The following is a 21,253-nucleotide window of genomic DNA, read 5'->3' as shown; positions in this document are numbered from 1 at the left end:
AGCTGGTGACTCCTTCACCCCATGCTCGCTCCATCCCCCAGCCTCTCCTCCTTTGAAGAGGAAGAAGAAATAAAGCAGAGAGCGATTTGAAGAGAAGCTCCAAAAACTAACAGCCTCCACCATCTGTGCCAATGCTTTTTCAGGAAGTCGTAACTTTATACAGAGAAAATTCCAAAGATTTAGAAACCTGGAAGTACTACAGAAGACAGTTTGCTGCCCAGACTCCCATCCAAGCTGCAGGGACTGCAGGCCTGCAGAGCTGGAGATGGGAGAACTGTGGGGTCTGACAGGGCTACAGGCAGCAAATACTTCCCCAAAACCCAAATAAAAACTGAGCTCATGCTCAGAACTTTAAAAACAATGATTAGGTAATAAAGAGCACAAAGCTCAAGAAAGCTGCTCATCTGAAAAGTATGCAAAACAACTGCATAAAAGTGATTAATTCCAACATTTTAAAGAGGCTGAAGAGGAAAAAAAGCTGCCTCCGTGTTGCTGCTGGGTACAGCTTTCCCAGCAGGAGCCATGGCCTGCAGGTCCCAGCAGTCAGACTGAGCGCTCCTGCTGGGCTGCACCAAGCAGCAGGGCTGGGTAACACCAAGCCCTCACCTCTGCCTCTCATACAGACATATCTCAATCTATAACACCAAAAGCTCTGCTTTAAAGCCGAGTGATACCTGAAATATCCATAATCATATCCCTTTGGCTCCCCTGTTCCAGAATGGCACCGCTGCGCACACCCAAGGGCACAAAAGCCAATGAATGCTCCTCGTCAGCCCGAGAGGGGCACCTGGTGAAATAGTACTGCTTGTTCTCCTCGTGCTTCTTTAAGCCCTAAGAACACAAATGGAGGTCTGGTTCATCCCTCCAACCCACGAGCACAGTTCCCTTTTTGTGGTGTGACAGCTCTCCCTTCTAAACTTGTTCAGAAAACCACTGCCAAGAACATACCAAGCACCTCCAAGGAGAACTGTCAGAGCTCTGAGATAAAAGCCTGGCAGGCCGATGACTGCACACATCTCTCGGACCAGTCCTGCACTGGTCGGCCCCAGCAGGATATGGGAGCTGCTGGGGCTTGTGATGGCACGCACAAAGGGCAGCTGCCTCACTGTGCATCATCCAACCAACAGAAATGTCACAAGAACGCCTTCCATCTTCTTGGCAGAACACTGACATTGCTGGGAGAGCTCATGGAGAAGAAACAGGGACAGAAAAGAAACCTTGAAGCACTGAGCAAAATCATCCAAGCTAAAAGCAGCGGGGACCTACAGGTGTCAGGTACCTACGTTACAGATATATTTGCAGGAGAGAACCAAATAAGTATCACAGTAAGTTACAGTGATCACCTCATGTGCACCCCAAGGTAAAAAAACGAGCTGATAGATGGTAACAAAACTGCTCCCATTCCACTGAAGCGCAGGTTGGAAGGGATAAGCATCTCCCTCATGAGACCCAATGGGGACAAACCCAATAAGTTGCATTACTAAGTAGACAGAATACTTGGGTACGAGGCTGTGCTGATGAACGTTCCTCTCTCATATATACACTATAAACATGGAAAAGGAACAGCAGCTCTTGTGGCCAGCGCTACCTAAAAGCATGCATCATACAACCCATATAATACAACATGAAGGACTACTGGCTGACACAGTAAGTACTGCCCGGGAAGCAGCACTCACCACTGAAGAGAACATTATTCGTTACATGGATTCACATTCCCTTCTCCATTCTACATGCTGCATTTGGTTCGGATGCTCACAATTTCCATGTGAAGGCCTCCAAGTCAGCCTTGCATGGGGGTGATACAGGCTGGGTTTTGGATGACAGACAGACCTAACACACAGAGGATGGTGGTCATCTCCAGAAAACAACAGCAACTTAAGTAATGCTTGAAAGCTTAAGAAATCTCAGTCCTTTCCATGGAGAGCCCTGGCAGCTGCTCTGGAACCTTTTAGAAAGCAGTAACACAGCCCTTTTCCATCACCTCATCCACAAGGGCTGAGCAGAGCCCTCTCCGATAACCCACGCGGGTTATCTTTCCCAACATGTTTCTGTACAACACAGTTTCTCGGGCTGAGAGTAGCTTCAGAAGGAATGTCACTGCTATCTCCATTGCTCAGGAATAGCGCTGGTGATTTACATTGATAAACAAAGATAAGGCACAGTCACCAGCAATGAAGTCCATCTGCAAAGGACAAGAAAAGCCTGCAATGTTAGCGCTGTTCTGTGCTACAAAGAGAAGCAACAAGCCTGTAAAGCACAAAGGGTGAGCAGCAGGCTTTTTTTTGTTTGTTTGCTTTTTAAATGCAACGCTTCTTGCTATTTATACGATGCAATTTACAATGACTTGCAATACTGAGTGCAGAAGCGTTATTTGCTGAACACCACCACCAACCAGAGAGGAACCTGCAGCTGCTCTCTGAAAACAACTGCACAGACGGAGAAGCAATCCAACACCTCTCCCATTCCAGCAGGCAGAAACACGGTGCTAACAGCCCAGCCTGCAGGAGAACACACTGTGACTGAGGCTCCAGCACTGCTGAGGGATCTCTCGCCTCCCCACTGCCTCACCTTGTAACTGCTGAGCTGCGGGCTGAAGGCTTCTCATGGTAACTGTTACTAACAGTGTACAGCTCCTGCTGCAAGTGGGTGCTTCCCATCCCAGGGCACAGCACTGCTGATGCACGGCGCTACAAGAGGCTGCTTGGGAAGGGCTTTGCTCCCACCCATGGAAGTGCTGCAGCAGAGCAGCACCGTGGGGGAGCTCAGAGGGCAGGGTGAGCAGCCCCATGGCGGATACAGCAGCGTACTGCAGGTCTGCCTGTCTTGGTGGTATGAAAAACTCTGGCTGGATGAACCCATGAGCATAAGAGCACTTCAGGTCATGGCAAGCCTTGTCCTAACACGCCTCTGCTTCCCAAGCTGCCCAAGCAACCTTCCCAAGCCAGAGGTGGTGACCTTGAAACACCCGTTTGCTCATTCCAAGAAGGCCTGCCCTACCATCTGCACAATTATTGCAATCAAGACATGTCACCGAGAGCACCTTGAGCAGCCCAGCAAGTCCGAGGCTTTCTTGCAAATAACCTGATATTGCACCCCTTGAAACAAATCACAACAGTGACCACAAACAGCCACGGTATAAATGCACAGAGTTACAGATAAGAAGCTCTAAGATGGTCAACCTTATTGCCTCGGATGGGCACTTATTGCTCAGCCCAGCGAGCTGCCTCTGCTGATGTGCCAGGCCAGCACGTGGCTCCAACCAGCTGCATGGGCAGCGTGTGTGTCCCCCACATGCTGTGCATCTTTGCTCCCCATCAGTTCTCTCCCTGCCTCTGAAGACAGAACATCTACAGTTTACAGTACAAAAGTCATGGAAATAAACTACCTCCTCCAAGCATCATTCCAAACAGCACGAGTCACGCTCCTTAACCATACAGTTACAGACCGACTGACACCGGAGAGCATTGTGCAATCTGTTTTTAAGTAAAAATACCCAGTTCAGCGTAGGGAGGCACAGAGCAAACGGAAAACCAATTACACGTGGATTGTTCCTCCGCAGAAAACTTCTGCACTGGTATTTATTCTCTCTGAGATCTGCATTAAACTTGGAAGTTTCTTAAAGGAAGAGCGTTTGCAGAGAGGAGCGGTGATTTGCTGGGCTTCCCCACCAGCCCAAAGGTTTCTCTGCGGCTGATCAGGAACCAACAGGAGGCAGAGAGAAAGGACAAATCTGCCCAGGGTAAAAAAGCAGCCAGAAAACCAATAGCCACACCAGGGCGCTTCCAGCCCAAGGGCTGTAAGATGCTCAAGTGTTTCCATTATTTCAGAAGAGCCTGTTTTGGGATTCACTGCCCAGTAATGGGGAGGATTATATGTTTCCCCTTTTTAAGCTGCTCTTCCTCTTGCTGTGTTGAAAACCACCGCCACGAAAACCACCAGAAAGGGCACTGGCGGACCAAGAAGCAAAGTAACAACGCTGCCTGACAGCCTATTTGGCAGCTGAGGAGACAGCAAGAGCATCAGTGACACGTGCAGAAACCTCTCTCAGGAGCCAACGGCTCCAAAGTCAACACAGTAGGATGTCTGAATTTGATCATGCTAATAGCAAACCATTGCCTTCTAAATGTCTACGAAGGTTTGACAGGAAGAGCCTTGGAGCTGGATGGCTGCACCTCAGTATGCACGCACAGCATTCCAAGCCATATCCCACCTGGCTCCTCGGATGAGCTCGGTACGGCCTGATAACTACAGGCATCCATTCAGGAAAGGACTCTTCAAGGCTCAGAACCACACCTGTTAAAAGGATTTATGGAAACATTGAAAGCATAACCATGAATCTCTCACTGAGTGCTCTCCTATAGAGCCTCAGTCAAGCACTGCAGCAACCCAGATCTGCCCAAGCACCAGGAGTTGGCCTTTATCTGCCAAACGCTGTGCTTGTCACAGTACTGTTTAAAATAGCAGTGGCTTTATAAAGGAAGGATGTCACCCCTTAGCACCACGCTGGCCTGCCGCCTCAGACAAGGTGTTACCAAAACAAGCACTGCAGAAGCCCACAGTGTGAGGCCTGGCATCACTTCATCTGTTTGTTTGCTTTGATTCCAAGAGCCTCACTACGCACACCTCCTGAAATCAACAGTGACGGCAGCAGGATGGCCTTTCTTACACTGTTACTGCTACTATAACTGATGCAAAAGCATCCGTGTTACAGCCCATGCAGGATGGGCACCGGGTCTGCTGGGTGCATTTCTATCCGTGTGCCTGGCACCACCATCTGCCATCCCAGTACCTGCTGCTCACAGAATGCTTCGGGTTGGAGGGGACCTTTAAGATCACCTCGTTTCATCCCCTGCTCCAGGCAGGGACACCTCTCTCTAGCCCAGGCTGCACACAGCCATATCCAACCTGGCCTTGAGTGCTTCCAGGGAGCAGCATTCACAGCCTCACCGGGCAACCTGTTCCAGTGTCTCACCACCCTCACGGCAAAGAATGTCTTCCTAATACCTACTCTAAACCCACCCTCGTCCAGCTTAACCGCCCACAGTGCAGCCGCCTCCATCCACACCTCTCAGCCATCGGGCAATCTCAAATCCGCTCAGTCCACTTGCAGAGATATGGGGAAAGAGACTGCTTCAGTGACTCAGCCACTCATCTTCGGCAGAAGGAAGACTGACATTCTTCCCACGCGGGCCACAATCTCTGCTTATGACTTGGAGAAACCAAAAGGAAACACGCAGGCTACCACGCTAAACCACCATGTATTGGAAGGGCAGCTTGAGGTATGGGAGCAGTGACTGGCACTGCTAGCTCATAGAACCAAGCGCTCTGTCCTTGTCACTGGCACTCCACAAACTGTAAAGCTCTCGCCTCCTTCTCCACTTTAAGAGCCAACAAGCAGAGCCTCATTCCACTTCTGCCTGCATTTTTCCACTCTGAACTTCGAATGAGGGTAACAGCAATCCTACATCGTTGTGCTGATACCATGTGAAGCAGCAGAGCATAAATCCCAGGGCAGTGCTCACTCCTTGAGCAGCAGTGCTGCGTGGGAGCACCCCGCAGCCGTGCAGCACTGCTGTGGGCTCCGTGCTGTGCCAGCCCTGTGGGGACGCACACCTCTCCCTCCCGTCTTACCTGATGGGACTGCGGAGTGAATGAGGCTGCACTGATGGCTCCTGGCTGCTGCTGTCAGCCATGAGATGCCACACGTGCCTTGCAGTCGACTCAACATCATTTCCTTGAACTTTGTTTCAATGAACCAGCCCGTGGCTCATTGGTCGCTGCTGTTCTATCGTAACTAGGTTAAAAACACCTGGACTTATCACACCGACAGCAGCATAATAACAGTCTTGTTCCCAGGTTCCCCGGCCAAGCATTCTCTTTGCCATCTCTTTCCACACCGCACGTCCTCATGACGTCCCACGGCAGCACAGCAGCTCACACCTCCATACCACACGTGTGGCCCCGGCTGCAGCGCAGGGGGCAGCTGGGCAGGGATGCTGTGAAGCAGGGCTGGAAGGGCAGGTGGCAGCAGCCACAGAGCGCCTCTGGGCCATCCCAGCAGCCCCACCAGCCCCGGGCTGCCGATCCCAGGCCCGGGGATAGGCAGGTCTGACAGGCACATGATGTAAAAGGGAAACGGCTGCCGGGGTGAAGTCACCCCAAAGCTGGCTTTGTGTCAGACGTCAGGAGGAGCGAGCAAGCAACGAGCACGAGTGGGGAAACCGTCGTTCCGTTCCGACCGTAGGAAAAAGGGACGCTCAACAGGAAAAAGGAAAAGGAAAGGAGAGACCCGGGAGCGCTAACCCAGGAACGAGGCAGGGGAGGCGTGCTCCAACTTGTTCGTCCGCCAGACATCTCCTCGCACGGGGACTGCCCCGGGAAGGGCAGACGCCGAGCAGCGCCCGCCGGTGGGGCGTCCCGGCGCGGGGCAGAGGAGCGCAGCCGGGCGCCGTCCGCACGCGCAGCGCGGCGGGGATGAAGGCGGGCAGCCGCAGCCCGAACAAAGGCACCGTCCCCGCCGCCCGGACGCAACTTCGCTCCGACCGCGGAGCGCACCGCCGCGTGCCGCCTCTCCCGCCGCGCGCCGCTCTCCGCTCGCGGACGGAGCGCCTCAGCCGGCGCCGCTCACCCGCACCTCCCGCCTCCCCCCGCGCGGCCGCGGTCGGGGCCCCGCCGAGGAAACCCGACCCCGCGGCGCCCCCCGCCCGAGGGGCGGCCCCCCACAGCTCACCTGACGGGGACTCCCGGCCCCGCGGCGCCTCCCGAGTGCGGCGGCTGCGAGGAGGCTCGCTGAGGGCGGCCGGCCGCCGGGCCGCGCTCCGCCGAGTCCCGGGACGGGCTGCGAGCGCCGCGCCCGCGCGCACCACCAACTCCGGCCGCCGCCGGCCGCGGCACGGCCCCGCCCCCTCGCGCACGGGGGGGCGGTGCGTCCCCGCCCGCCGCGGCCGCCCATTGGCTAGGGGGGGCGAGGGGGTGGAGCGCGGCCGCGGGCGCACGCCGGGCCCGCCTCAGGGGAAGACTACACGTCCCGGCATGCACCGCGCGCGGCGCGCGGCCTCTGGCTTTCAAGTCTCTGCGCGAAAGGTAATGGTGTTCTTCCGCCCGCGCGAAAAAAGTAGTCCCGGTGTGTAGCTTGGTCTTCTGCTCCGAGGCGGTGGAAAGGGAAGGGGAAGGGAGAGAAAGCGCTGCTGGGGTCGGCTCGCGTGCTTCCAGCCCGTGCTCTCTTTGGGGCTTCTCCGGGCAGCGCTGCGGTGAGGGGCGGAGAGATCCGCGCGGGTGGAGGCGCGGTGATGCGGCTCTGTGAGGGAAGCGGCGACGGCGGCGCGGGGCCGAGGGGACGCGTAGTGCCGGGCCGAGCCCCGCAGGTCAGTGCGGAGGGCCGCGGGCCTGCTCGGCCCTCTCACCGCCCGGGGCGGCCCGGAGCGCAGCGGCGAGCTGGGGGCGGCGTGCTGGGACCGGCCTGCCCGGCCTGCCCGCGGCTTCGGGCCTGCGGAGCGCTGCGGCTCGCGTGGGGCTGAGCGCTCGGCGCGTGTCTTCGTCCTCATCGCCTTCGCGTCTTCTCTCGGTGATAAAAGGCGGCGGTTCCCCGCGGCTCCTCCGCTCTCCTTACCCGTTACTTTATTACGTCCCCTCAGTAGTCCCTTACGGAGCAGGGCTCTCGGCCTGCTGCCTTCCTTGCCCTCCAGCTCGGTCAAAATAGAGAAACTGCAGTGTGTGACTTAACCCCACCGTTCCCAGTATAAATTTAATCTTTTTATTTTGCCTGCTTGTGGTGAGGTGCGTAGAGAGCAACCTGACAGGTGCCCGTTCTGTGAGTGAGAAGAGAGCGAGCCCCGTTTCCAGAGGAATGCTTTCATAGCAACTGAGAACAGGGTTCAGCTCTGCGTGTATCATCTGTTAGAAGGTGACACACAAATTCCTGTGCAGCAGCCGGGTATAGTTTCTAAATGCCTTCCATCTTCTGTTCTTGCAGGACACGTTCCCTCGGCGGGCACGGGCTGTGTCTGATGGTGAGGGCTGCCCACAGAGCTGAGGCGTGCTGAGCTCCCCAGTGCTCCCGGACTGCTGAGCAGAAGCAGTGAGGGTGAGCCGAGTTGCTGCTCTGTACCCGCCTGGCGGAGTTATTCCCTGTGTCCCAGTGTAAGCTGATACGAGTTGCTGAACTCTTGCTGCCCATCCTGCCCTCCCCAGGCTGTGGCTGGAGGAACTTTACTCCCCCCAGTTGAAGCATGCGTGGAACTGTGCTGGGTTTTGTAGCATTGTGGCACGCGTTATGGGACACACACCAGTGCTAAAGCAGCACAGGTGGAGCAGCTGTTCTTACAGCCATAGAGACACTCCTCTGATCATCACCTCTGAGGGGGAGGGGTAACACAAGTGAGCACCAATGTGCATGTTTGAGGAGAGTAGGTGAATTAAGCTTTTTCCTTTGGGCTCTTGTGCCATAATAAAATGCCCTTTCAATTTCTTGTTGAATTGGCTTTGGAGATCTTCCAGATCTATTTCCTTTGAGCTTTTTTTGTTTTACTTCCATGATTTCCTCTAGAAACAGGAGGGTATTATTTCCTGTGTTGATGGAAACCGTTAAACTTTTTAAGAGTTGAATAGGTGGATAAAAACACTGTGGCTATAAGTGCCTTGTTGGTATGAATGTACTAAGAACAATTTGTTTTCAGAAATGTCTTTTTTCTTTAATTTTTAAAGCTGGTGGGGTTTTGAAAGCAGCTAAGGCTGTCCAATAATTCTGTACTGCTTTTTGAGGGCAAAGCGACTGGAAGTTATTTATACATTGGCATTGGTGTTGCTACCTGTAAGATAGGTTTGGTGGCAAGAAACTGCAAACATACCAGCCCTGTATCAATCTCTTCTGTAATGATGTGATTGTGGGGGTGTACCTGTTTGTTAACGGTCTTATTTAAGGATTAATGTGCATATCTGAAAAGAGTAGCTTGCAGTGTTAATACCTGACTTGTAGGGGCAGCCCTGAGGTTGGGCGTTCTGTTTCTGAAGGCTGCTGATGAAAGGTTTGATACCAACAACTTTTGGGGAACTGCAGCTGGAGCTGGACTGGCATGCCTTTGTGTGAAGCCTTCACTCAGATTATGAGTGCAGTTGGGGGTTAGGAGAAAGCAAATGGAGTAGAATAACTGAATGCTGAGTTCTGGATGTTATTAGGCAATCTTCATTATTCCTTGACCTTACTTCCCCAAATGCTGATGTGCTTTAAGCAGAGCTTGTCTTTCGCAAATGATGGTAAGAGCATTCCTATTAAAGAAACTTAATCAGTAAAAATGTTAAATGGAAGCAGCATTTCTTCAAACAGGCTTATTAAAGATTTTCATCACAGAAACAGATGATTCTGCTCTTCTTTGCAGGACGCTATAGCAGTAGCTGACTTTGGCTGAGTAATTTCAGGTTTTTGAGCCAGGGAGCTAGCATGGCTTAGAATAAATAACAAAAAGAAATGTTGTTATACTTCACTGTTTCTGAGATTCTTGTGGGTTGGGTTGTTTTTCAGGTACACGGGAACCTGAGACTTGGGGATGTTCTGCTCCGTTATTAAGGCTGTGATAAGTGATGAGGTGAACAGCTGACACCCTTAACCTGTACTTTATAAATTGCTATTGCGTGAAAATTAGAAGAATTGCTCCAGTCAAAAGGCTGAGTGACGTGAAGTTTTGTTACCACTGGCAACAATGTGTGAAGTACATCCTCAAGGGAATGAGGATAGTGAAAGTGTCAGTTATTAACTGGATTCAAGTGATGTAGGACTGATGGAATTTGTTTCTGACTTGTTCTATTTTTTATTCCTCTGGTGTTGAATACAGAAGAGTTCTTGGGTAAAGGTCTGCTCTCATTCCATTGGTGTTTTTAACTCTGAGAGGTTCATATCTTTAATTATTCTGTGGTATTTGAGGGATTGATTGTGGCCAAAAGAAACTTGTGACAAAGTATTATTAATCACCTTTCAAAATAAGTCATCTACACTATTTGCTGGGACTTCAAATAGGTGTTGGTGTGTCTGGTTTGGGCTTTGTGTTGTTCTGAAGGAGCTGGAGCCAGTGAGTCTTAGCTGCTGGTACTCTCTAGTGCCAGTACTCCTGCAGGCTCTGACAAGGTACTTCAAACAGCTGATGAGATGAAAGTGATTTTTATGTAGGTGCTGAACAAGCTAAGGAGTTTGTTCAAGCTGGAAACCAAACATTTGCATGAACACAGAGCTGAGTGTGGCTGGGTGTGATGAGTGGTAAGGCCCATGGTTAAACTAATGTGAAGCTGCTCCAGGTACTGGATGGGAGGGAGTACTGGACCTTAAATGCTCTGGGTCAATACTGTTGCTAAAAGTCCACTTGGGTTATCCTGATGTTTATCTGACTGTGTAGCAGATGAGGGGATTTCACTGTCAGGAAAGAATTCATCCATTTAATGGCATTGAGTTGCTGTCCCTTTGGCCCCCTAAAGCAGCATGCTGCACATCTGTGCACCACTTCTGGCTTGAGGGAAGGCTTGTGTGGTTTGCAGGACATACAGGACAGTCCCCCTTGGTGCTGCTAGCTGCAATGTGAAGTTGAACTGCATGAGGATAATTAGCTACTCAATGAAACAGTTACCCAGCTTGTCCCCTGCATGTGGTGGCTGTCCCAGCACGTGCCGGGTATGAGAGATATATATGTACACAAGGTTAAGGAATGACCAGTGAGCATTTTTTATTTCTATGATGAGATCTAAATATGTGTATAAACTCGCAGTACAGTTACTTGCTTTAGTTGAATGGGTTCTCAGTGTTAAATAAATGGTGGTCGGTAGAGTTGAATTAGCTCTGTCCTGTCCTCTTCAGATAAGTCGCATGGAATTAGCTAGTGTTTTTGTGGATTTTTGTTTGTTGCTCAGAAAAGAAACATTATTTAGCTTGGAATTTCCTCGGTTGCTGTTTCAAAGCCGTGGGGATAAGAAGGCATGATGATTTTTAGCCCTGGTGTAGTGTTTGCTGAAAACAAGGCATGTGAGTGGATGTTCTGTAAGAACGAACTGGCTGTTCCATTTGTGTAAGAGCAGGTGAAGTAATCATCTCATGGTTATGATTCTGGGGCCATCGTTATTTGTTGATGCAAAGCTGAATTTCTGATTAAGTGAAATCAAGAGCATCCCACACCAGTGCTCAGAAGACGTGGTGTCTGGCATCATGAATGGGAAAGTCAAGTGTCAGTCTCCATAGCTGGGAGAGCAGAGGAGAGAACTGTGACAAAACAAGTTCTGGTAATAGCATGAGAATATACAACAGAAAAACAAATCAGCATCAAGCCAAGTATTGGAAACAGTAAACTGTGAATCTTCTTTCACACTTTTAACTCTAGAGTTTGCTAACATTGCATTTCTGCTATGAAGGCGGGTGGGGGAAGTGTTCCCAGTATGGGATAAGTGGTGCACCGAGGTAGGAGGAAGTTTGTGTATTAAGTATGTTTTAGTGGTGTTTTTTAATAATACTACAAACCTCTTTCCGTGGTGCGGTGGTGGTTTTCTACTTCTCCACAGCTAGCTTTTCTTTAAGAACACACACCTCCTTGTATTTGTTTTCACCTATTCAGGGCGTTGACAAGGACGTCTTCTGTTACCGAACAGATGGAAGTTCAGAATTCAGGAGTTAATCTAAGAAGATGTTCCTTGTAAAGCTACCACTGCATTGAATACATGAGTGTCTTGCTCTCATAAGTCAAATTATATAGGATTTCTACAGTGGATGAATGTATCTTTGAAGTCTCGAACTATGTAGACATTTTTAAGTGCTCTTAAGTTCTCCTGTAGGGTATGTATTTTAATGAGTGAGTTCTACATTAGTTCTTGCTTGTTGCATCTCAGTGTTTGTGATCATTGCAGCAAAGGAGGGCTCTTAAACAGGATCTGAAGCTCTGTGATTCCAAACAGTTAACCCGGGAATAACTTGTCAGGCTTAGTGGAGGTTGTGGAGCACTACACGATACCATGTGCTCACTTCTTCTGCTGGAGTTTAAACTTTGCCAGGGCAAGATCAAATAATAGCCGTAGAAATGAAGATGTTCTTCATCTGTGCCTGGGTAGCAATGTAGTTATCTAAAAGTATGACATAGTGGGTTCTTGTCAGCCCTGGCATCCAGTTTATTTCTGTGGCAGGTAACCATATCAATGGCTTTTGGAGCAGACTGCTGGCTCAGGCTGTTACTGCAGTATGCTGTAGTTGGAATTGCACGTCTTATGCTATGGCTGAAATGGAGCTGAGACAACCAATATTTGCCTTAATCCTCACTGTTTCACTACACGGGAATGAATTTGTCTTTAACTATTCTTCTGCTCAGTTTAATTAAGGTAGAAGAGTAAATATTCTGCAATTCATATAAGATATGAAGAAGCAACGTCATAAATATCCCTTGTTAGAAAAATAATCAGAATCTGTGGGATTTAGAGTTCTCTATTTCCAGACTCGTGGGAAAGAATCTCATCTTTCATTAACAGAATAAATGTTTAGCTTTACATTGGAAGGAAAAAAACCTGAAAATGTCAAGTCAGCTTATGAGATAATCCTAATTTTTTTTCTGGTATTCAGATTTCCTCCCACTTATGACTATTTTAGGGCCCTCAGTTACTGGAATCTTTTCCAGTGTTTTTCATTTCTGACATCACTTGAGTTGTAGGGGGATAGAAGCTGAATCTCAGGCCGTGGAGTTACAGAAATTTAGGTCAGTATTGGCTGTGCTACTTGCATCCTTCTTTCCCGTGCCAGCTGCTGTGCTTGCTTCATGCTGAACCATTTCACCTGGTGTCAACTAAAAACATACATCAATGCAAAACTACTGTTTCTTTAGCATGTTAATACACTGACATTGTCTAATGACCAGAGCTCTGCCAGTCTGAAGATGCTGTGATTGAAGTAGGTGGTAGTTAAATAGGTTTAGGCTAATCTCGCCTTTGGCAATGGAGGACTGTTGTTTGTTCCTTCTAGGCTTGGCTTCTCTTCACTTGGGCAGATGATCTCAAAACTCTCAACGTCAGTCTGCTAGCAGAGAGAGTCCAGCTAGCAAGAACTGCTGGTATCTGGGGGTGGCTCATGTAAATTTGTATATTGTGCTCACCACTGGTAGAAGTGGGAGGTTCCATATGCATTCTTGCCTTTTTATTTTTATAAGCTCTGATGTTTGAGCTCTCTGAGTCTTTTGAAGTATGTAGCTGAGATGGTGGAAGATACCCATCTTCTGTTCTTTCATGCTCTTCTCCCAAAGGGAAGAATTGCAGGGTTAGAAAAACTCAATGAAAAGCCCACGCATGGCCACAGGCAGGTGAGAAAGGAGCAAGCCTCTGTGGTTCAGTAGTCTTGTACCCTGCCCTTAAATCTCGTTTGTATCCAAATACATGAAGGTTCAGAATGAGGCCTGAAATGTTTGTGTTCTGCTGAAACTAAATGTGGAAGAAAAATCATATACTTTAAGCTCAGAATATGGGAAAGATGGAAGGGAGAAGAAAAGCTGCTGAATCATTTGTTTGTGATTCCTGAGTTTTTAAATGCCAGTTTGGAGTCCCACATAGGGCCTGATTTATCCTGCTTTCTGGAATGCGATGTTTTTGGACAAAATGGCATCAATTTGAAAGTCGTTGATTACTTGGACTTGCTGTCACTCAGTTCTGAGAACTACTTAGAGGTCTGTGTTCAGTCTGAAAGTGATTGCAGGAGCTGCATTTGTTTAACTTCTCAAGAGGATAAGTTTATCAAATCACAGCCTGATCAGAATTTATTGATAAGCACTATTAGCATATGGGCTCTAGCATAAAAAAGCAGAACAAAATCCAGCTGACGGCTACCATGGGAAGCTGTACAAGGTCACTGTGTTACAATCAATCCTTACAACAGGTCTCAGTAACCATTATGTAACATTTCCTTTAAGGTAAGTTAGTTGCGTGATCTCATTCCCAATTAAGAGCAACTTGCTTTCTGTCCCGAAGCCGTTCCTCAGGAGGATTACTGGAAAGACATGTATCAGAAGCATGTAGGAAACAGCTGCTTACAAGAAACTTTCCAGCATTTTCCTGAAGGTTGTTCCTATACTGCTGTTATTTGGAAGAGTATTGTGTGTATTGATATGCAAATAGTGCACAGAAAGGGGTTACATCTTCATATTGATGAGTGGGAAGACAGAAGAGATTGGAAATCTCTTGCATTTCCTATGCATTCAAAAAGACAGAATTTCAGCTTTTATCACAATGTCTTATTATAGACTTCTGAGAATTATGTATGCAGAACCCTTTTCTCTTCATTGATGTGAAAGTGTTTAATCTCTACTCTGAGGTCAGTAGCGTTAGTCAGATAAGTGTCTATAATTGAGTTCTTATAGAGACATTTAATTAATGCCTTTTAAAATGTAGGCATGCAGTACTCTGTAGCTGTGTTGCATTGTTCTTTCCTCCCAGCTCGAGCGTCTGCTGAGAGAGGACAGTGCAGTGCTGAGCAGCAGGACTGTGGTAGCACAGCCTTGCAGCAGTGCATTATCTGAAGGCTGCTGTGGGAAAGGTACGCTGGTTATCACAGGCAAATATTACTTAGCGAGCTGAGAGTTTACAGTAGGAAATGTATCAGTCATACCTGTGGTTTTGAGACTTGGAATGTAAGTGTCTGCTTCTGAACTTGCTCAGTAGCATCTCAGTAGTTCAGCTACATTTGTATAACATTGTAATTGAAAATATAGAACCTTGAGGAATCAAAGGCTTTTGCAAATCAGAGTAACGAGTTTAGTGGCATTTACTTGTGTTTCTACTGCTAAATAGCTTAGAGTTTAAAAGATAAACGAAGCACTAAGTAATCATCCCAAATAAGCCAGACAGTACATCAGCAAAAGCTGACAAGGAATTAGGCAGTTATCTTTGAGGGAACAAAGCGAGAATGACAAATCAGTGGAACAGTTGATACATCAGTTGCTTTTTGGCTGGTGAGTGTGTAGGAGGTGTTGCCACTGTTTGTGTTCAATGCAGTGGCAAACCATGATTTGTAACTAGTTTTGGCCAGGAATTCAGAATTATGGGAGGTTTGTGGACGTCCACAAGGAGGTGATACCATGTGGGACAGGTGATAGAGCTGAAAGAGGTTGTATTGAAGAGAGGAAACAAAGGCTAACAGGATCTGGTTTTCTTAAAGCCATAGTGAGAAATTAAGGCATCAGGTAGTGGTTCTTGGTGCAAAAATGAATTTATCTAACTGTTGCAGTCTCTCAGTCACTAGCTGAAGCTTTTTATTATTAAATTAAGTTCAAGTTTTAGGACATTGCTCCTTGTTCTGTCACTGCACACCACTGAGAAGAGCCTGGCCTCATCCATTTGCCTCTCTTTTCAGATTTAAGTTCCTACTGCCATACACATAACCCTCTTGTGAGGCTAGAAATGAAAACTTACATGTGATGAAGAACTTGATGTTACAGTATCTTGTTCTTGGTCCCTCAGTTGTCATCTCTATGATCTTGTAGAGTTATATGCAGTTTGCTATGCCTTGTCATCCACTTGAAGGACAGTGAGTGCTGAACAAGTGGGCTAATTAGCAGAGTAGCAAGCACAGCAACCCCGAGCTAATTGTTTGTTGGAAGAAAATTAAAACTGCTCGTGAATTAAGCCTACTTAAAATCTCTGAAATATGAATTCTGCATAGTGAGCCTAACGTATAAGTCCTGTCTGAAGTGGCAGCTTGCCATTATTTTCTACAGTGCTTTGAAACGGTTTAAATTGGAGTAAGTACTTCTTTTACTCAGAATGGAAACCAAGTCTGAGCTGAATGTGGTGGGGGAGGGAGGCAGCCTTTGTGTGGGGTGCTGTGATAGTCGAAGTCCAAATGTAGCTCCGCTTACTGGAGGCAAAGTCCTGCTTTCCTCATTAAGGTGCTCTCCAGATTGTTCTTGTTAATAGATGAATCAAGTGAACACTTACTGTAGTTGTGTGCTTTCCATCTCTGATACACTACTGGAAGAATTGTTTAGTCAAGGCTGGAAGGGGTCCATCATAGAACATCCCAAGTTGGAACGGACCCATAAGGATCATTGAGTCTGTCTCCTGGCTCCATGTATTGCCTGATACTCTTCTCTATCCTTGTGGCAATTGAAAGGAATGTTTTCAGCTGCTTCTGCATGCTGTTTTCTACTCGTCACAGTGTCTCCCATAAGAACAAGCAGTGTTTATTGCTGCAGTGGCACAAAAGCCATCAATGAGGATGGCAAATTTGCTGGTTTGCTCCTGTGTTGACCAGAAACTTTGAGCTGGACAGTCTGCCCTGGTGGTCTGCACACTCAATGGTTTTTTTGTAGAGCATATTCATTGTTCTTAGGATCAGAATATTTTTCCACACGAAGTCTTAACTCTGAGTGATAATAAGTTTGAAAAGAAGTGATATTTGAGATCTTAGAAGCAAAACCAGGAAATACAGCATAAGGACACATTACTCACTGTGAGTGTGAGTGGAAAACTTACAGTGGTGGACAGAAATTGGATTAGAACATACTGTCATCCATAAAATATTTCTGGAGGTCCTTTGAGTTTGGGCTTTTCTCATGTTGTTCCCTTTTTGTTCCTGTGGAACTGGGTGGGGCTGGCCTACGAAGAAGTGTGGTGACTGACACATGGCTTTGCTCATTAATGGTTTGCTGGGTGGGTCTTAGCAAAATGGCTTGGAATCTGCCGAATTTTCTTTTGTGGCTGAGAGGTATACATTTATGTATACAAAGTGGGATTATGAGGTAGAACTGGAAAGTGCTGCCAGGAAGCATTTTGAAACAGGTGTGTGAACAAGTTGGTGGGGAGTGAGACATGGGTACTTGAGCAGAGTACAGTTTCAGTGGGAAGTAGATGCTTCTTGCTTAGTAACTGTAACGCTCCTACTGTCCAAAAATCCCATTTTCACGGGCTAAAGTTTGGAAAAGCTTGATTTATTGGTGTAATTGGAAATAATAAGCTTCCCCTTTTAGGTATCATTTACATTCTGAAGCACAAGACCTAGTTACACTGTGGATGGGAGATGAGCAGCATTGCTCCGTTGTCTCCCAGGACTCACTGCACAGTGCAGCCTGGTTCTGAAGGTTTGTCCCCTGCTGCATTTATTGGAGCTGTGGCAGAGATGGCCAGCCTGCTGGGGGAGCTGTGTGCTTGCTGGGGGAGGACCAGGGTCCATATTTGTGTGTTTTGTTACAAAAAAGCAAGCTCACTGTAGATGCAGACTAAACCTGCAGGATTCTTCTTGGCAGGATTACCATGGGATGTCAGAATGCCATGTGCATGTTTTTTCTATGGTTATACATAGATGACCCTTTCTAGAGGTCAGGAAGCAGTTCCAGGGTGGGAATTAGCCTTTCTGGCCAACTGCTAAAGACCAGGGAAGCCAAATTTCCATTACAGCAACAAATGTTTAATTTCAGGAAGTCTGTAAGCTCAAATGTGATTGTTAAAGCATTCATAAAACTGTAATGCTTTCTACTTTTACAATTGTAATGTTGAAAATGCAGTGTCATGCTTTTTCTGGGATGTGCAGGGAGGAGTAAAAGTACAGCTGGGAATGCTTTTTGGGAGTAGCCCTTTCTAAATGAAATGAGAGTGCTGGTGGCTGAAAAGACAATTGTCTAACCCAACTGCAAAGCCCCTGAGCTAATGCTTGGGGTTAAATGTGGTCACAGATCTTCAGGAATTACCTGAAGTACAGTGCTCATTTCTGCCAGGCTGCAAAAGACAACCAAGGGGAGGAAGTTTCCTGAGGTGGTAGTACTGTGCCTGCATTTACATTGGAAAATGTTTCAGTTCCACAAATCCAAAAATACAAGAGTATTGCCTAATGTTGTGTTTTCTACCAGTTTCCCTTGTCTCTGTTTCTGTTTGAGGCGACGAGCTTCTAATTACTAGGTTGTATGGAGGTGAGATCGTATGTTGTAGCCCTTCTGGAATACATGTGTTTTTCCTCTTTCTCACTTTAATGCCATATAAACCAGTGTGTTATTGACCCTCTGTCATGGATCTTGTGGCTTCGGTTCTCACTTCTCCTTCCAGTAAGACCCGCATATCGTATGTTGCAGTCAGGTTGTCACAGCTACCTTTGTGGGTCTGAAATGGGGTAATGCTGGGCAGTGAGCGGGTAACCACAAGAAGAAATAGTGCATCAAGTGGTTTTTGTGGTGTCCACAATAAAAGGGTTAAGGTTAGTAGCATTTTTGAGACTGTTTATGGAGTTCAGTTGTATTCTTAGCTCTTACAAATTTTGTATACGACCTTCTTTAAAACAGCTGTGATTCTTTAGCCATATATAGAGATGTTGGGATAATATTTGTTTTATCTCAGAGAAACCATATTTACTTAAGTATATATGGAAACAAGCTCGTCAAAAGGAAATTTAAAAGCAGTATAGGTCTTTGCTATTTGTTAAATATGGTAAATATTCAAACCTGAATGCCAAATACCTTTCAGAGCATTTAAAAGTAAAGATGAATTAGGAACCATTTAAGTGTAAGTGTTTGAGACTTTGGCTATGACACATGACAACTCCACCCTCCCGTCAGTTCAGTCTTCAGCTGATATGAAAACTTTTACATTCTCTTTCAGGACTAGATGTATTGTGTACATAGATCAACTCTACTTTTCAGAGCTTGTGTGTTTCCTGCCTTCAATTCCTTGTTTATAGCGCCTGAGGAGCAGCAATGAAAGAGGGAAGTTGGAAGCAGTTTAAACGTTATAGGTCTTAATCACATTTGTTCTGGGTTCTTGTTTGCTCTTTGGCTCTGAGCTCTGCTCTATTCTTAGTCACTATTTTCCCTTTTCCCGTTTTGGCTTCTTGCATGTGATAAAAGAAAAAAATGATAGGCACAAAGAAGAGATTGTGGCATCAGTAAGGAAGGCAGTGGTAGAAGTGAGCGACTGTCTTCAGAGCAATTCATCCAGTCTGCTGGAGATGGCCTGGGAGTCAGAGGAAGCATTGCAAATGTTTGTATGCTGTTTTAAGCACTCAGTCTAGGATGTTCAGATGTGTTGCTGACATGGCTTCTTTCTTTTTAATCCTACTTCAGCAGCAGGATGAAGTATTTTTGGTTTGTATGCTGCAGATGCACCAGAAACATGCTCTGTGCCTGCCTCTCTACCTCCCAGACATCTCTCATGCCTGATTTATGCTTAGAACTGGGAAGTGGTCAGCCTGCTCCAGTAGGTCTGTGCCATGGGCGGATATCTCCCTTGTTTTGAAGTCATGATACAACGTGGCATCATTTCCTCTTGCCTTTAGAAGATGAAGGAGAGGATAAGTAAAGCTTTCTCTAACTTATCTGCATTCTCTTATCAATGGCTTTATAGGGCCACAGAAGTACATGGGTTCTCACAGGATGTGAAAATGTGTGTGCTTTCTCCCTTGGTGCGAGGGGAATCCCGGTGTGTGCTCAGTGGGAGCATGCAGTTAGTAGTCTTTGAGTTTCCCTAAAGCCTTTTGTTGGTGTTCTAACTGTAGTCTTTCCCTGTATAAGTTCTTTACACGTTTCATCTTGTTAGAAAATCTTGTTAGGAATAGTCAGAGGAACAAACTGCACTTCCAGGAGAGAGAATGCTTTGTGGAGATGCTTTCTAAGGATGGTACTGTCCTTTCTATTTCTGTTCCTTTTCATGAATCCAGACAAGGCTCTCCGAGTGCTGTCTACTGATTTCTTCATAGTTGCTTGAGCCTTGTATCTTCTTTTGTGCTTGTTTTCCTTTTTCTGTCCTAATCTGAGGTTCATACCATTTATCTTCCGTGATGCCAATGGTGTGCTGTGTGGGAACCATCCCAAATTAAGGACTCTTTAGAACTGCCTTGTATGAAGTGCACCAAAGCCTCTTTCTGATGCATGTTTATCTGTTTCTAGAGAACTTTAAGAACAGATGAGAAAATCTAAGCTCCCCAAGCAGTCTATTCCCAGTCTGCCCTGTTCTTTCTATTAGGAAAAAATGGCTATTATCAGTTCTGTTGGTCTTTTAAAGGGAAAGAAGTAGCAGATCAGTGTGTATCTTTCTGTTCTGCGCAGCAGAAAAGCTAAGAAAAATGATTTACTTTAAATCATATTTTAAAACTTTTTTTGTGTTCAAATAGTTCAAGGCAACAGCACACATAAGAAAAATGAGAACAGAAGCGTATGGAAATGGAGTCATTTTTCTCTGAAGATGAGTCCTGTCTGAAAAGGAGCAGAATCGGTTGTCTGTTCTGTGTGAGAATCATTTATTCTTCCCACACTTCATTTCCTCTAACCTTTGTCCCTGTGCCATATCAGCGCATGTAAAACATCCAGTTCCATGCTGTCGTTGTTGCTCTTGGGGTCAGAGCAGATGCTTTTGTGTTGGGTCACGGAGCCTGTGGTGAGTCACTCTTTTAAGTATATACTCCATCTCTTATTCGATATATTCTCACATCTGAAGTATTCAACCCCCTATTCTGTAAAGCGGTCAGTAATGACTTGTGAGACATTCCAATCTGCGTTCCTCTGTGGCGGCAGCGAGTTTCCACTCAGAGCGTAAGTGAGCTAGGATTATTTGCTGTAATTTCCTGACAGCCTTCGCAGTGAGAAAGGCTTTGAGAGGGCCAAAGTGGTAAAATTGCTTTTAAACAGCTTCTCAATCTCAGCACGTACATCCACTGTTGAATTCTTTTGTTTTCAATTGTGTAACTTACACCTTTGCTGGTCAGTCACAACCACTGCTCTTTGGTGTTCAGAGTTACTTCTCATTTCATAACACTCACTTGATATTTTAAATTGTCGTGGCTGTATTCAAGCATTAAGTTATATTGTTTCTTGCTTCACTTGTACAATGCTGGTAAATGCTAAGAGCTGAGCAAACATCATGAAAAACTTCAGAGTCCATTCATTTACATTTTTTAATAAACTGCTTTGCTCGTGGCACTTTTCACATTCCACATAGCGAAGTGATTAAGTCTTGCTGACATAAATGATCAGAGGAATTGAATGTAAATTTTCAAGAGAAGTAACTGTTTCCTCGCTGAATGGGAAAACTAGGATGGGAAAATGACCAAGCCTTGCATGATGGATGGTCAGTGTGGTTTCAGAGAAGTGTCAATGCTTAAGATGTGTTTTATATGTCTGTTATGTCATTGTTCTTTTTAATGGGGTATCTGTTTTGCTTTGTTAATATAAAAAAAGGATATTGGCAGACATCATGTCAAGTGGAATATAACGTCATCAGACCCTAGAGAAACATCAGAGAAAGGGAGAGCTGGACTAAGAAGCGGTGGAGACTCAGT

General features: G+C 46.7%; 2 protein-coding genes across 45 annotated transcripts in view; one reads left to right on the top strand and one right to left on the bottom strand.

Moving 5' to 3' along the window:
• Positions 1-6,842, bottom strand: part of PEAK1 (pseudopodium enriched atypical kinase 1) — a 92,267-nt gene extending 85,425 nt beyond the window's left edge. For all 11 annotated transcript variants that reach the window (XM_040706168.2, XM_040706171.2, XM_046898868.1 and 8 more), the window contains exon 1: positions 6,731-6,842. The gene's annotated coding sequence lies outside the window, so the exon portion shown is untranslated. The remainder of the gene's footprint in view (positions 1-6,730) is intronic.
• A 178-nt stretch (positions 6,843-7,020) lies between these two features.
• Positions 7,021-21,253, top strand: part of HMG20A (high mobility group 20A) — a 161,258-nt gene continuing 147,025 nt past the window's right edge. For 24 of the 34 annotated variants that reach the window (XR_006931004.1, XR_005862517.2, XR_003076918.3 and 21 more), the window contains exons 1-2: positions 7,286-7,364; positions 7,973-8,083. The gene's annotated coding sequence lies outside the window, so the exon portion shown is untranslated. Of the gene's footprint in view, positions 7,251-7,285; positions 7,365-7,972; positions 20,353-21,253 lie in introns of those variants that run through there. The other 10 variants (XR_005862519.2, XR_005862518.2, XM_046899003.1 and 7 more) reach the window with 7 other exon arrangements.

The sequence above is a fragment of the Gallus gallus genome, chromosome 10, assembly GCF_016699485.2.
Source record: "Gallus gallus isolate bGalGal1 chromosome 10, bGalGal1.mat.broiler.GRCg7b, whole genome shotgun sequence".
Classification (NCBI taxonomy): domain Eukaryota; kingdom Metazoa; phylum Chordata; class Aves; order Galliformes; family Phasianidae; genus Gallus; species Gallus gallus.
The sequence above is the reverse complement of the archived record's forward strand: the minus strand, read 5'-3'. Positions and strand labels throughout refer to the sequence as shown.